We start from the raw sequence: 13,071 nt of genomic DNA, 5'->3' as shown, positions 1-13,071 counted from the left end.
GCTTGTTTCGCTATAAATATGCTTTACTGTATAAGAAAAAAATTCCTTCTCAAGAACCACTAGGCAAGAAAAGTTGAATCTTACGTGAAAGTTTTATTACATGATGTAGAAACAAATTTGTTCTTTAAAACTACTCCTCCTACAGGTTTGATGCAACAAGTAGACTATACTAGTCTACATATTGTTTTTGTCAGTTTTCTTCTTCAATCAAATTTTGTCCGAGCCTTAACTTGACAACCCTTTGACATTAAGACTTCAAACTTAAAACATGGAGAGGTGGTATGGAATTGGGGTTGAGGCCACCAGACTTTTTTTACCTTGACCTTTTGATAAGGTCAGGGTCAATCTTTACATAAAAATATAGTCCATGCTATAACCTGAGAACCCTTTGACATTAGGATTTCAAATTTGTATCATAGAAAAAAGACATTAACAAAAGATTTTGACCTTGACTCCTTTCTTCATTCAAGGTCAAATTGAGAAAAACACCTCCAAACCATAACTTAAGAATCTTTTGACATTAAAACTTCAATCTTGGAACATGGAGAGGTGGTATGGAAAAAGGGTGCATGCAAACAAAATTTTTACCTTGTTTTTTTGTCCCACCATGAGTATAGCCCGTGCATATAGTGTTTGTCATGTCCGTCTTCCGACCTTTTATCCTTCCGTCTGTCTTTCCGTCACGCTTTGCATTTAGCTCTGTTCAAAGCTCAGTTTCAAATAAACTATCGAAGATATTTTTATCAAACTTCATATGCTGATAGATATTGATGAGAGCTATGTAACTGCATCAACATTTTTTGACCTTGACCTTTCCTTTGACCTTGACCTCACTTTTCTTAAATTAGTGTTTAGTTCCGTTTTAAAGATACCATTCAAGATAGTGTAATTAAACTTCTTACCTTGATACATACTGATGTAAGCTTTTCAACTGCATCAACATTTTTTGACGTCGGCCTCACTTTTCTTAAATTAGTGTTTAGCTCAGTTTTAAATGAAATCATTCAAGATATTTTTATCAAACTTCATATGCTGATACATACTAATGAGAGCTATTCAACTGCATCAATATTTTTTGAAATTGACATTTCCTTTGACCTTGACCTCACTTTTCTTAATTAAATTAGTGTTTAGCTAAGTTTTAAATATACCATTCAAGAAAGTGTAATCAAACTTCATATGTTGATACATGCTGATTGAAAGCTATTCTACTGAATCAACATTTTTTGACCTTGACCTTTCCTTTGACCTTGACCTCACAATTCTTAAATTAGTGTTTAGCTCAGTTTTAATGAAATCATTCAAGATATTTAAATCAAACTTCATATGCTGATACATACCAATGAGAGCTATTCAACTGCATCAATGTTCTTTTACCTTGATCTTTCCTTTGACCTTGACATCACTTTTCTTAAATTTGTGTCAAAATTCATAAATGGGAATATACACATAATTTGATTGCCGAAATATGGCTGAAACTTGCCGATTCGGCGTTAAACAATAATAATCAATCCAAAAGATGATTAGGCTGTTGTGTAAAATGTAGGAGTTCTGGAACCAGGGGCTTTTTGTTAAAAACATCATTTTTCAACCCCCCTTTGACCCCCAGGGTGAAAATGAAAATTCCGAAACCTTACTGCACAACAACAGGACACCACCAACCACCTCCCAAAAGATCATTAGGCTACTGTGTGAAATGTAAGAGGAGTTCAGGGAACCAGGGGCTTTTTGCATAAAAAACGTCATTTTTCAACCCCCATTTGACCCCCACGGTGAAAATGAAAATTCCGAAACTTTACTGCACTTCTACAGGGCACCACCAATCATCTCCCAAAAGATGATTAGGCTACTGTGTGAAATGTAAGAGGAGTTCAGGGAACCAGGGGCTTTTTGCATTTAAAAAAAAACGTCATTTTTCGACCCCCATTTGACCCCCAGGGTGAAAATGAATATTCCGAAACTTTACTGCACATCTACAGGACACCACCAATCATCTCCCAAAAGATGATTAGGCTTCTGTGTAAAATGTAAGAGGAGTTCAGGGAACCAGGGGCTTTTTGTTAAAAACGTCATTTTTTGACCCCCATTTGGCCCCCAGGTTGAAAATGAAAGTTCCGAAACCTTACTGCACATCTACAGGACACCACCAACCACCTCTCAAAAGATGATTAGGCTACTGTGTAAAATACAAGAGGAGTTCAGGGAACCAGGGGCTTTTTGCATTAAAAAACGTCATTTTTCGACCCCCATTTGACACCCAGGGTGAAAATGAAAATTCCGAAACCTTACTGCACATCTACATGACACCACCAAGCATCTCCCAAAAGATGATTAGGCTACTGTGTAAAATGTAAGTGGAGTTCAGGGAACCAGGGGCTTTTTGCATAAAAACGTCATTTTTTCAACCCCCATTTGACCCCCAGGTTGAAAATGAAAGTTCCGAAACCTTACTGCACATCTACAGGACACCACCAACCACCTCCCAAAAGATCATTAGGCTACTGTGTGAAATGTAAGAGGAGTTCAGGGAACCAGGGGCTTTTTGCATTAAAAAAACGTCATTTTTCGACCCCCATTTGACCCCCAGGGTGAAAATGAATATTCCGAAACTTTACTGCACATCTACAGGACACCACCAATCATCTCCCAAAAGATGATTAGGCTTCTGTGTAAAATGTAAGAGGAGTTTGAGAAAGAAGAGTGTGACAGACGGACGGACAGCTGGACGGATGGACAGACATGAGTAACAACAATATACCCGAACTTTCTTTAGAAAGTGTGGGTATAATTATGCTTGGTCCTGGAATTCTGGTTACTAATAATTACTAATAATGTAAACCAGACCCCTTGCATTCTGGCATAGATATTTCTTCCCTTTAATGGTACTATTTTCAGTGTTTGGAAGCGATGAAAATTATTAAAAAAAAAAAAAAAAGAAGAAGGATAGATATGTGTATGTTTTATTTTTCCTCACAGATTATATTGCCATTAATTTATTTTTAAGGGAGGACCAATTCCAATTGATTCCGAGGGGGGGGGGACTGGGCTGGCAATTTTTTCCCAGCTTTATTTCCATGTCAGTGAAGGACAATTGAATTTATTTTAAAAATCTGCCAGACAACCAAACCCACCCACCCCCTAAATTTCAGAATTAAATTGTAAACGCTTTTATGTTTTGACAATATAATTGAATTTTTATTTGGATTTAAGCCCCCCTTTACTTTCAGGTGTGTAACTACGCCTCTGTATGTAAAACACAGTGTATACTATTCAGCCTAAAATTTCAGTGTTTCTTAAATAGCAGTTGAAAAAGTACACAGTTTTAGGCTAAATATATATTTATTTGCAAACAGTTGGGGACTATAGATGTATCAATCTATATTACTAAGTTATTTATAAAATACGTACCAGTAGTCTAGAACTGCTGAAACTCCATTTTTAAACAGCTCTTAATATTAATATAACTCTCAAGATATCCACCAATCAGAAAAGGGCTTTCCCGGATTGTGACGTTTTAACATCAACTTCTGGCCTCCCTTTTCTAAGTTTTACGGAATCGGTAGCAGTAGACTGAGTTTGAAGCGACATTTTAAGAATTAGAGAGGATTTAATGTGATTTGAGTTGAATTGCCTAAAAGTGGTGGCATAGTTAAAGTAAGTACTTGAGGGAAACGGTTGTATCCGTTACTTTTAAATACATTGTAGACTAAAAATCGAGGCGAAGTAGCTGAACTGAAAAATTCAAGATGAGGACCGTGACGAACCTTGTTATTATTATAGTATGGGGGATTTTTTATTTATGGAAAGAAAGGTTAAAAACGTCAAGCGCCCGTGACTAATTGTTATGCCATTATGACACACTGAATTGTTGACGGATTTTCCTGTTATTTACCGATCACGACAAGAAGCACATGGCGGGTGTGACCGGTCGGCAGGGGATGCTCTCTCCTCTATAGCACCTGATCCCACCTTTTATCTTTTTGAGGTCCCTGATTGCTCTGCTCCCAATTTGTATTGTTTTGTTGGACTATGAGCTTGAATACTGTTCGTTATCTCCACATTTCACACAAGACTCTCATATTCTTGTTACGCTCATGGTTAAGCAGTTATACATGTATTTTCAAAATGCAGAGAAATATTTTAAATTTATGAATAAAATTGAAATTTTCACAGGCTTTTAAAGTTAATATATTAAAACATTTTTTAAATTTTAATAATATAATTTATATTACTCATAGGAGTTAAATACTTTGAACTATGAGGTCATAAATTTATCAAAACAAAAAGAGTAAAGAGAATTTGTAGATGACAAGTCATATAGCAGCACCGGTCGGCCGGGTTAAGCGGCAAACATGTATATTGAATGTGATCAGATTCATTTGAAATAAGGCTGATTTATCATGCAGTGTGACGAACGAAGTTGATTTTTTTTTTTTTTTTTTTTTTTTTTTTTGTCTATTGTAAATATTCTGTAAATTGTGTTATAACGGGTTTCCATACTGTTGAGGTTGTTCTGATACGAGTATATAAAGGGATCGGTTTTGTCAGAGTGGTCAGATCTAGTTTGGTGTCCGGTAGAGTGAACAGCCGGAGGTGTGCTAAGTTTGCTGTATCCCCTGCATGATTATACAGGTGGCGAATATATTTTGGTGATATATAGCACCGAATTTAACGGGTAGCCATATAACTTGTTAGGAGGACTATTGCAGCGTGTGTTTGCAGTTCTAGCCAGTAAGAGTGTTCGAATAATGTATATAGTTGGTTTGTTATTATAAATTTCCGGTTTTCAGTTGTAATTTAGGTAAGGTTTTTGTAAACGTAAATTTATTTCAGTGCTTAAAGTGCTGGGAGACTATTATGTACATAAGTGGATGTGCTGAGGGCCATTTGACAGCCGTTAGGCGTTAGATGCTGAGGGTCAGTCGACGAGTGTTGTATGGAGGGCCAAGGGTGTCGTATGTTCATGCTGTAAATGATTGTTAGAATAACCGGAGTGGGAGGCTATAGACCCGGGGCTGCGATTAAATCAACTACCACGTGTTGAGGAGAGAACGGCGCCGGACTTAGAACATTCCTTGATTGGTGTTAATGGCGGATGCACGAGTGGTGTGACTTCCGGAGCACGTGTTACAGCAATTGTGATATAGTAACTTTTGAGTAACTTTCAGTCTATTAAAGAAAATAAAACTTTTTTAATGAAATATATAATATTATAAATTGAATTTATTTTGAGCTTTTTCGGAATATTATTTTTGAACTGTTAACAGGTACAGTCCGAAGACTATTTCTACCTACGTAGCTATTAATAGCTACCTAGGTATTTAAAAGCTAAAGTAGCTATTTTTCACCTACTTTCTGCTTTACTTACATTTTGTGGCCAAACGGCCGAACCGCGCGACATGTTGAGTACCACATTTCTTGATAAAGTCACACTGATGATGAATACGTCAAATTTTGACCAGAAAGTGATTACGTCGTAAATTAACAATTTTGCATAGTAATTAATGTAAAATTGTTAACTTACAAAGTAATCATTTTTTGGCCAAAATTTTGTTGTATTCGTCATCAGTGTGACTTCATCAAGAAATGTGGTACTCACCATGTTGCGCCGTTCGGCCACAAAATGTAAGTAAAGCAAAAAGTACGTAAAAATAGCGACTTAGGGTAGCTTTAAATACCTAGGTAGCTATTGATAGCTACGTAGGTAGAAATAGTCTTTGGACTGGACCTGGTTAAGGATAAAATTTGGTGAATTATTCATTTGATATTTGATACTAACCGAATCAGAACTGTAGCAGTCAATATTGAAATTATGTAAAGTATCAGAATTTGTCATACTGAGTTAACAGTTCATATTCATTTCATTTTTGGTGTGTGAGCCTCTATGTGAGAGTGAGTGAGCGACATATAATTTATTTGTTCTCTATTTTTGTTATTTCGTGTTAATAAATTTGTTTGTTTATTCTGACTGATATTGTTTTCCTTCTCAACTCTACAAAATCCTGAAAGAACTCATTACAATCAGGTATGCTGATCTGAATAAGGACACGGCTTCTTGTCTTCATGGAAAAGAATTACTGATTACACTGATATCAGGATTTTATCTGGCTTCACAGAATGCAGATATAAGTAATATATTTTGTTCCAGACGTGAACATTGTATTATGAACAGCATATGCTCTGCAGATATACAATGTATTTACACGACACCCTACAGGAAACAGACTTAATTGCAGGCTCTTGAACTGAAATATTGCTGACTCCCTCAATCATATACTTTTACTGTACACTGGCAAAGCAAAAATCTTAATTCTAAATATATAATAATCATTTACACTAAGAGATGTACTTGTGAACAAAGAACGGTATTTCTGTCCGGTGGAAAAAGTCCTGTCTATTTACATATAGAGAAGGGGTACTTTTTCCTCTTGGATTATGAATAATATCACTTAAATTTTCCCTACTGAATTGTCGCAGATTACTCTGTTTACCCAATCAAGATAAAGGGATCACGGTAGATGTGACCAGCTAATCGACAAGGGAATGCTCACTCTTCCATGGCACCTCATCCTACCTCTGTATACGTGTTTAATCTAGCTGGGCTTAATTGGAATTTTTAGCTCGACTACAGTTTGCAATCATTACATTTCATAGTAAGGCTTTGAAAAAATACTAGTACCTGTTTTTGAATGTTAAACTTTAAACGTAAAAGTACTGGAAATATAGATATGTCTTTAATAGATATACACACCCTTTAAACTGAATCTTCCTTTCCTCCAGTAATTTGCATAAAATTTTTGCCAACTCTGTTTGAAGATATCCAACTTCTTGGCCATACCGGTTGACGATCAGTAATGAATTTGATCTGTTACCTCTCTTGAAAGTTACTGCCTCATTCACCTCAACCTAAAGAACAAGAGGTCTAAAGGCCATAACGCTCGCCTGAAGCAAATTGCCCTTCCTGACTAAGAAGTCCTTTATTGTTACCCAAAGCAATGCAAGCAATTTTCATGTATTGTAAATCATTGGTTATCATGGCGAACAAATGATAAGTTGTTATTAGTCCCCTACCGGTGAAACCAGAGGGGACTATAGGTTTCCTCTGCGTCTGTCTGTCCTTCTGTCTGTCAGTCTGTCCCACTTGGTTTTCCACACTTTTTTCCTAAACGCTTGCAGATATTGAGCTGATTTTTGGTATGTGAGTGTATCTTTATGAGTTAAGATCAAGTTTGCATTTCGTTCCGCTTCATTGATTTGTGACGGAATTACGACCTCTTTAATTTTTAAGCGTTTTCCGCAATTTTCTTCTAAACGCTTGCAGATACTAGTATTGAGCTGATTTTTGGTATGTGACTTTACCTTGATTAGTTATAGATGAAGTTTGCTTTTCGTTCCGCTTCATTGATTTTTGTCGGAATTATGGCATTTTCAATTTTTAATGGGAACCAGATTACACTTGCCGGTAGGGGACTAGTATTGCTAATGCAATACTCACAGAATGCTTGTTAAGAAAGTCAACATATATACCTAATGTTAACTAAAGTTTACTTAAATGATTTATTTATTGAAATTAAGATGACTGTAATTCTTTGTGTACAATCGGGATCAAAACTCTGAAAAAATGCTGATATTTTATCTATTAAATGTTTTGTATAAATTTTATCCTTTATTCTGTGTTTTTTTTATTTCTCTGCTACGTTGAAGCAGCCTCTTCTATTCAATTCTATGAACTGCGTGTTGAATTGACTCACACTTGTCCCAATCTGGGCCAAAATGCATAAATAAATAAAAATAAAAATATATAAATAAATATAAATAAATAAAAATCAGCTGGATGGACAAGGTAGCATAGAAGAAATAGATAAATCTGTTGTTTTGGCATTTTTTAGTCTAATGTTCTTTTCTTTTTCTATAAAAAGAGAGTTAAGATAATGAATACCCTATTTTAGTTCTATATCAAACCATGAATTATAATACACATGTACGACAACAAGAGAACTAAAAAGAAAAATCAAATTTAACAATTGAATTTTCATTTCATTACCTATTTTAGTCGCCATGAAGTCTTTTCAAGTTATTACTGCTGACAGGACAAAATATAAAACAAAATCAAGGCGTATGAGAATAGGCCCGAAAGTAGCAATTTCAACTGGGGAGGGGAAGGGGAGACATACAGGTATTTGTCAAATATTTCATTGAAAAAAAAAAGAATGAAAAAAGTCAACAGACGCTATGAAAGTTTGTGTGTTCCCGGGGGGGGGGGGGAGGGGGGGATGACTGGCATTTTTAAGCATATACTGGCAAGGGTCTGGAAGCAAATTCTCTTTAGAAAACTGCTACACGGTTTTATTGATTGTGTGGATATCAACGTCTTTTGCATTTAGTGTGTGAGTGAGGGGGTTAAAGTTTATGTCATCTAATGTAGATCACAGAATCAATCAATAAAATGTCCTGATGTTAAGAAGGAGAGAGGGGGATCCCGATAAATGTTCTTAAACAAAATTGCAATTAAAGTTTTAAACAATATAATGAAAACAAATACAAATTTATTGAATTTCATTATCTATTTTTTTTTTAAATTTTCCAGCAAAATAACAAACTTTTACAGCAGCTTAATACATTTTTATTAGAAAAAATACCATATGCTATTCTTTAATGAATGGGGCTGCTTTAGGACCAAACAAATAACGATGGAAATTATAGTAAATAGTTTAGACATCGGGATCGAGATGCCTCTCTCACCTCGATACGTATACGGATACGGATACTTATACGGATACGTCAGATAGAACAATCTCTAGTAACATGTACCGAATGTTTCTAGAACATAATTTCGCCAAGTCTATGTCAAAATTACCATGCATATTTTCAGAATTATTTCTTAATCAATCGTACCGAGAAGTCCACAAATTTAGAAACATTATAAGTAGAATACTTTTGTCATTTTATCATCGATCTTTGGCAAATTTAAAATTTCAATATATTGCGAAATATCTCATATTTCTAACAATCAAAGATGTTGCATATAGGAAGTTATGACATAAATGAGAGAAATAGAACATTTAGTAAAAATTTTACAAATTAAGTAATTTTCCAGCATGATGAGGTTCACATGTGGGTCATGTAAAGCGGTCTCAAAATTTTTGTATGTATGTATACATGTATGAATCTTCTTATTGTTTTGCCCACAAGATTCCATCTTTTGTTATACATAATAGTATAGAGTAAATAACAATTGATAGAACGTTTAATTTTTAAAAAATCAATGAATCAGAACACCTTTCCACGGAAATTCTCTATCAGTCCCCGGATTGTCCCATACAGGACGGCGTCTGGAATCTCTTCCTCATTTAGTCTCTCCACTGTATTCCACAAATTGTTAAAAGAAGGGGCGAATGCTTTGATTGCTTCCATCCTCAGCAATCTACTGTAAAATGGGAAAAAAATCATAGGTAACTATTTAGGTATTGTGTTTATTTATTGTTTATGTGCACCCTGGGGAATATTCTTCTAACTTGAAATATTTTCAGGAACAGATCTGAAAACCTTAGATGCAAAATAGTGTAAATGTACATTGTATTTGATACGAAGTGTTACATATACATACAATATAATGTTCAAAGGAACAGGTATAACTTTCCTCTAGCTGAATCCCTTAATGAAAAATTTCTGAAATTTAAATTTTCAATATCACTTTTACTAAAATTAAAAAAGAAGCATTTAAGTATGAATACGTAATAATAAATTGACATTAATCTGTTGATATCATATATAACTCATTTTTAGATTAATGTTAAGAAAATTTATGCTTTACAATTAATATTAGGGTATGAAACAATTTCATGTTCCTATAATGTAACCCTCAACATGTTTCTTTTATCTAATTTTTCCTAAAATATTTTTTGCATTTCAGAGAATTATTTGTAACCAAATACGATATCAGGACCTTTCTGATTGTCTGGTCTTGATGGTCGATCCTTTCATTTCTCTGTGGTATAGGGACTATAAAGTGAAAGAAAATGAAAATTCGAAGAGATGGGGGGGGGGGGGTTAAGATTTCTGTGTCAATGACATCATATACATGTATCCTCTGCCGTCTATCCTTCCCTAAGTATCATATTAAAATGATGTAGTTCTGTATAAATATCACAGAACACATACAACGGGCAATCATATTTTGGAACGCAGTTCGCAATTCAAAAGTGAACTGCATTCCAGATCCCAGTTCGCAATTCAAAATTTAAACATAAGTCATGGGGTCTGAAATTTTGAGGGTAGGCTACTAGTGGTCAGTTACCATTTCTGTGAAAAAATGGTGATGGTACCATCTCTAGTTTCCGAGATATAGCCCTCCAGTTTTTAGTCCTACTATATAATACTATATGAATAAACATGGGGTTCGGGGACATCGAAGTCCCCTGTCCCCGGGTCTGAAATTTTGAGGGTAGGCTACTAGTGGTCGGTTACCATTTCTATGAAAAAATGGTGATGGTACCTTCTCTAGTTTCCGAGATATAGCCCTCCAGTTTTTAGGCCTACTATATAATACTATATGAATAAACATGGGGTTCGGAGACATCGAAGTCCCCTGTCCCCGGGTCTGAAATTTTGAGGGTAGGCTACTAGTGGTCAGTTACCATTTCTGTGAAAAAATGGTGATGGTACCATCTCTAGTTTCCGAGATATAGCCCTCCAGTTTTTAGTCCTACTATATAATACTATATGAATAAACATGGGGTTCGGGGACATCGAAGTCCCCTGTCCCCGGGTCTGAAATTTTGAGGGTAGGCTACTAGTGGTCGGTTACCATTTCTATGAAAAAATGGTGATGGTACCTTCTCTAGTTTCCGAGATATAGCCCTCCAGTTTTTAGGCCTACTATATAATACTATATGAATAAACATGGGGTTCGGAGACATCGAAGTCCCCTGTCCCCGGGTCTGAAATTTTGAGGGTAGGCTACTAGTGGTCGGTTACCATTTCTATGAAAAAATGGTGATGGTACCTTCTCTAGTTTCCGAGATATAGCCCTCCAGTTTTTAGGCCTACTATATAATACTATATGAATAAACATGGGGTTCGAAGACATCGAAGTCCCCTGTCCCCGGGTCTGAAATTTTGAGGGTAGGCTACTAGTGGTCGGTTACCATTTCTATGAAAAAATGGTGATGGTACCTTCTCTAGTTTCCGAGATATAGCCCTCCAGTTTTTAGGCCTACTATATAATACTATATGAATAAACATGGGGTTCGGGGACATCGAAGTCCCCTGTCCCCGGGTCTGAAATTTTGAGGGTAGGCTACTAGTGGTCAATTACCACCTCTATGAAAAAATGGTGATGGTACCATCTCTAGTTTCCGAGATATAGCCCTCCAGTTTTTAGGCCTACTATATAATACTATATGAATAAACATGGGGTTCGGGGACATCGAAGTCCCCTGTCCCCGGATCTGAAATTTTGAGGGTAGGCTACTAGTGGTCGGTTACCATTTCTATGAAAAAATGGTGATGGTACCTTCTCTAGTTTCCGAGATATAGCCCTCCAGTTTTTAGGCCTACTATATAATACTATATGAATAAACATGGGGTTCGGGGACATCGAAATCCCCTGTCCCCGGGTCTGAAATTTTGAGGGTAGGCTACTAGTGGTCAGTTACCACCTCTGTGAAAAAATGGTGATGGTACCATCTCTAGTTTCCGAGATATAGCCCTCCAGTTTTTAGGCCTACTATATAATACTATATGAATAAACATGGGGTTCGGGGACATCGAAGTCCCCTGTCCCCGGGTCTGAAATTTTGAGGGTAGGCTACTAGTGGTCGGTTACCATTTCTATGAAAAAATGGTGATGGTACCTTCTCTAGTTTCCGAGATATAGCCCTCCAGTTTTTAGGCCTACTATATAATACTATATGAATAAACATGGGGTTCGGGGACATCGAAGTCCCCTGTCCCCGGGTCTGAAATTTTGAGGGTAGGCTACTAGTGGTCAGTTACCACCTCTATGAAAAAATGGTGATGGTACCATCTCTAGTTTCCGAGATATAGCCCTCCAGTTTTTAGGCCTACTATATAATACTATATGAATAAACATGGGGTTCGGAGACATCGAAGTCCCCTGTCCCCGGGTCTGAAATTTTGAGGGTAGGCTACTAGTGGTCGGTTACCATTTCTATGAAAAAATGGTGATGATACCTTCTCTAGTTTCCGAGATATAGCCCTCCAGTTTTTAGGCCTACTATATAATACTATATGAATAAACATGGGGTTCGGGGACATCGAAGTCCCCTGTCCCCGGGTCTGAAATTTTGAGGGTAGGCTACTAGTGGTCAGTTACCACCTCTATGAAAAAATGGTGATGGTACCATCTCTAGTTTCCGAGATATAGCCCTCCAGTTTTTAGGCCTACTATATAATACTATATGAATAAACATGGGGTTCGGAGACATCGAAGTCCCCTGTCCCCGGGTCTGAAATTTTGAGGGTAGGCTACTAGTGGTCGGTTACCATTTCTATGAAAAAATGGTGATGGTACCTTCTCTAGTTTCCGAGATATAGCCCTCCAGTTTTTAGGCCTATTTTATGTAGACCTCCTATAAATAGCAGGCAAATCCCTTCCTATTATTCTTCTCTCTGGGAAAACCCCTGGATTTTATACGAAACTGTGTTTAGCTACGACATGTAATACTAAGGGAATAAACATCGGGCTTGGAGACATTTTAATTAATATACACAAGAACATTTTAACACTAGTCTCATAGCTTCCTTGATATTACAACTTTTAATATTTTTATTGTGGTGGATATGTTACATATATTTTTGCAGTTCTGTAAACTTTTTTCTTTAACTCTAAAGACATCACTAAACACCTAAAGGGAAGACTAGACAATGAATCAATGAATGAACTACTATGAACCCATCTCCATTGAAATTAAAATTCCTCACTGCATTACAATATGACTTACATGTTTTAGTTATCATTGAGAAAAGTGATTGTCACTTTGTTTAATATTTTGATTCTTATTTCAATAATTGTAATGTTATCCATTTTTTAAATTTCGAGTTCATTTA

At 36.1% G+C, this 13,071-nt stretch overlaps 1 protein-coding gene across 1 annotated transcript in view; it reads left to right on the top strand.

Annotated features, from left to right (window-relative positions):
• The window catches only part of LOC133181863 (programmed cell death protein 7-like), a 292,001-nt gene extending 282,202 nt beyond the window's left edge, over window positions 1–9,799 (top strand). Inside the window, exon 10 of the mRNA XM_061316501.1 lies at window positions 9,787–9,799. The gene's annotated coding sequence lies outside the window, so the exon portion shown is untranslated. The remainder of the gene's footprint in view (window positions 1–9,786) is intronic.
• Window positions 9,800–13,071: the final 3,272 nt, after the last annotated feature.

Source organism: Saccostrea echinata, unplaced genomic scaffold, assembly GCF_033153115.1.
Source record: "Saccostrea echinata isolate AGI-Se365-2 ecotype Australia unplaced genomic scaffold, CSIRO_AGI_Sech_v1 ptg000009l, whole genome shotgun sequence".
NCBI lineage: Eukaryota > Metazoa > Mollusca > Bivalvia > Ostreida > Ostreidae > Saccostrea > Saccostrea echinata.
The sequence above is the reverse complement of the archived record's forward strand: the minus strand, read 5'-3'. Positions and strand labels throughout refer to the sequence as shown.